Source organism: Elephantulus edwardii, unplaced genomic scaffold (assembly GCF_000299155.1).
Source record: "Elephantulus edwardii isolate Elephantulus edwardi_28Jun2011 unplaced genomic scaffold, EleEdw1.0 scaffold00110, whole genome shotgun sequence".
NCBI classification, from domain to species: Eukaryota; Metazoa; Chordata; class Mammalia; order Macroscelidea; family Macroscelididae; genus Elephantulus; species Elephantulus edwardii.
The window spans coordinates 9,831,430-9,835,534 of record NW_006399860.1 but is presented as its reverse complement, the minus strand read 5'-3'; positions in this window follow the sequence as shown (position 1 = coordinate 9,835,534).

Sequence of the window (4,105 nt, the reverse complement as noted above, 5' to 3'; positions counted from 1 at the left end):
GAACATTTTTGAGGCTTTGAACATGATTGAGTGAAGCCAGATGAGTTGTGGGAGGATATCAAGAGTATCATCCAGGGAGAAGTGCAAAATGTTATTACAAAGACAGAGGAGGAAGAAAAGACCAAAATGGATGTCAGAAGAGACTTGCAGTAGAGCACCGAGAAGCCAAAGCAGAGGGAAGAAATCAAAATATTAAAGAGCTGAACAGAAGATTTCAAAAGGAAGCGAAGGAAGACAAAGTAAAATATTACAATGAAATGGGCAAGAACCTGGAATCAGAAAATTAATAGGGCCAAATTTGCTCAGCATTTCTTAAGATCAAGGAACTGAAAAGCAAGTTCAAATCTCACGTTGTTATACTTAAGAGTGCTTTGGACATAATATTAAAAAATCCAGGAAGTATTAAAAGAAGATGGAAAGAGTATATAGAATCACTGTATGGAAAGGAATTGGCAGGCACAGAAGAATTTCATGAAACAATATGTATCAATATGCTTACAAAATCTAAAATACTATACTCCTTTCTGCTTTGAAACCTGTAATGTGGTCAGGTGAGAGTTGTTATTGTACTTATGTGCAAAAAACATGCATGTTATTTGATTTGACCTGCATGTGCTCAAGAATTTACTGTTTTCTTTTCTGCTGATATATTAATGGACACTGATGTTTTCAAGTTTATGGTGCTTTTGCTATTATATTGTAGTAGTTATTATTTGTCATTGTATCACTAGCTAAACCAATAGATTTCTTGAGAATGAAGTAAAAAATAAGAGTGAGACCTTTTTAAATAGTCTTTTTTCCTTATTGTTAATAATGAAATAGTTAATAATGTGTGATTTAGAAAGATTTAACAAAGCAATTTTGCTAAAGGCATTCATATAATCAAAGAAATAATTAAAAAATCTGCAGCTATATTAACCACATACTGTTTCATAATTAAAATTTAGTTTTAAAATCCCAAAGAATTCTGTATGATCTCTATGGGAGTTCTTGGGCCAAGGAAAGAAGCATGAAACAATGAGTTGTCTCACTGGATTATACCAATCATAATAATGACACTAGATATGTTTAAAAAATCCATTTCTAGTGAATAATAGATAATGACAGATATCACTACAAAAGAAGGTGTTAAATCTGGCAAAACTGAGAAATACATTTCAAAAAATTAAAAGAAAATCTCTTCTCTCTAGCCATTAGCAAGTGTTCTGAAGCCAAGAAAAACCTGGCTCCTGTCCCAGATGAATATAAACATAATTAAAGGAATTACAAGGCACAGGTTATTGCTCACCAATAGATTGCATGCAGTATCAGTCACATGAGAAAATACATAATTGCTCCAACTGGGATACAAAATTATTCCAACCAAAATGTTCCTACTCTGAGAGATTTGAATTATAAAGAAAAATTGAAGAAGCTAGTTCTCATAGGAAAAAAAAGAACAGTAGACACTTAATTGAAGTTTTAAAACAAGCAAGCAGGGATTAAAAAAAAATCATTCCAAGTGAATCCTTAAATGTATAAAAAAGGATGGAATGTTATGAAATGTTCACTCAAATTATTTGGTTTACACATAAGAGGATATGTTTTCTTTTAATGTACTAATCTTCCTTTTTGTAAGTCTATATCTTAATTTTTCCTGTAATGCCTATTTTCAAATGACTTTGAAATAATTTACTGGATTAGCCTTAGTATAAAAATGCAATTAGGAAAGGAATTGCCTGATACAGTGATCATCATAGTAGGAAGATTGTAGTGGAAGTTTCAAGGCACATAAAATGAGCTGATTATTATACCTGGACTGATAATTTGGTTTGGAGTACAACAGCACTACAGGACTTTAATGCCTTGCAGATGGTGTAATAGTTGGGTTTGGTATGCAAAAAATCTTAATCTGAACATTCAGATTAAGAGAGAATACCAAAAAGGATTGGCCATCCACTTCTGAAATAGCAGGCCTCCACAAATGTAGAATTACAGAAAAGGCTACTGAGGTGGAGGTTTCAAGTATGGAAAGACAAAGGAAGAGGAACAGTTGTAAGCAGACACTAGTGATTAGGATATGGAATGTGAGAACCATGAATGTTGGAAAATTAGATATTGTTAAGGAAGAAATAGAACGCATAAATATTGACATACTAGGCATTTGGGAGATGAGATGGACTGGCATGGGGCATTTGAGTCAGATGATCATATCACATATTACTCAGGAGATGAAAGAGTAAGGAAAAATGGAGTTGCTTTCATAGTTAACAAAGTCATTTCTAGATCCATCTTGAAGTACAATACTGTGAGTGACAGGATAATATCCATACGCCTACAAGGAAGGCCAGTGAATACTACTGTCATTCAGATATATGCACCAATAACCAGGGTCAAGGAAGAGGAAAGAGAAGATTTTTACCAACTTTTACAGTCTGAGATTGATCGGATATGCAATCAACATGCATTGATAATGATGGGTGACTGGAATGCAAGAGTTGGGAATAGAGAAGATTCAGTAATTGGAAAACATGGACTCAGTGACAGAAATGGAGCTGGAAAGAGAATTATTGAATTTTGCACAATCAATGACATATTCATTGCAAATACATTTTTTAAGAGATATAAACGCAGGTTATATACATGGATTTCACCTGATGGTATGCATAGGAATCATATCGATTACATCTGTGGAAAGAACCTCTGGAGAAGCTCAATATCAGCTGTGAAAACTAGGCCAGGAGCTGATTGTGGTACAGACCACCAAATATTCATATGCAAATTAAAGCTGAAGCTGAGGAAAATTAAACCAAATCCAAGGCAACCAAAATATGACTTTGAGTCTATCCCACCTGAATTTCAGAACCATCTCAGGAACAGGTTTGAGGCTTTGAACACTAATGAGCGAAGGCCAGATGAGTTGTGGGAGGATATCAAGGGTATCATCCAGGAAGAGTGCAAACGGTCATTGCAAAGACAGAAAAGGAAGAGAAGACCAAAATGGATGTCAGAAGAGACTCTGAAAATTGCACTGGAGCACAGAGAAGCCAAAGCACAAGGAAGAATTCAAGATACCAAAGAGTTGAATAGAAGATTTCAAAAGGCAGCTCACGATGACAAAGTAAAATATTACAATGAAATATGCAACAAGTTTGAGTCAGAAAATCATAAGGGCCAAACTCGTTCAACACTTCTTAATCTCAAGGAACTGAGAACAAATTCAAACCTAGAATTGGTATAATTAAGGATGCTTTAGGAAGAATATTAAATGATATAGAAAGTATTAAAAGAAGATGGAAAGAATATACTGAGTCATTGCATCGAAAGGAATTGGCAGACACAGAAGAATTTCATGAAACAACACATGAGCAAGACCCTATGGTGATGAAGGAAGAAGTTCAGGCTGCTTTGAAGGAAATAGCAAAAAATAAGGCCCCAAGAATATCGTATACCAATTGACATATTTCAGCTAACAGATGCTGCCCTGGACATGCTCACCAGTGTCTTACCAGCCGACATATCCAAATGCTGGCAAACTCCTTTCCCCAGACACTGTTCATCTGACAAGTCTGCCTTGCCAACCCCCACATGGAGCCAAAAGTACGCCACAAGTGCCCGGTGCCCTCAAACCTGCAGAGCCTAGAGAAGCCAGAGTCCGGATTCAGCTGACATCAAATCTCTCAAAAGCCTAGGCGGGGTGTGACCTTTGAGTGTCTTAAACAGTCGGGCGTGTCCAAATGCTGGCCAACTCCTTGCCCCAGACCGCCATTCATCTGGAAAGTGCGCACTGCCAAACCACACGTGGTGCCAAAAGTATGCCACAAGTGCCGGGCGCCCTCAGACCTGCCGAGCCTCAAGAAGCCAGAGTCCGGATAGGTGACATCAAAGCTCCCAAGAATCTAGGCAGGGCGTGAACTTTCACAGTGATAATACGTTTTTGTTGTTGTTATGTGCCGTCGAGTCGTTTGCCACTCATAGCGACCCTATGTACAACAGCCCTACACCATGCTCTATCCTGTGCCAATCTCATTGCCTCTGACACACCCATCCCGATTACCCCAGTCACTGAATCAATCCACCTCATAGAGGGTGTTCCCATCCTGCGCTGTCCCTCTACTCTACCCAG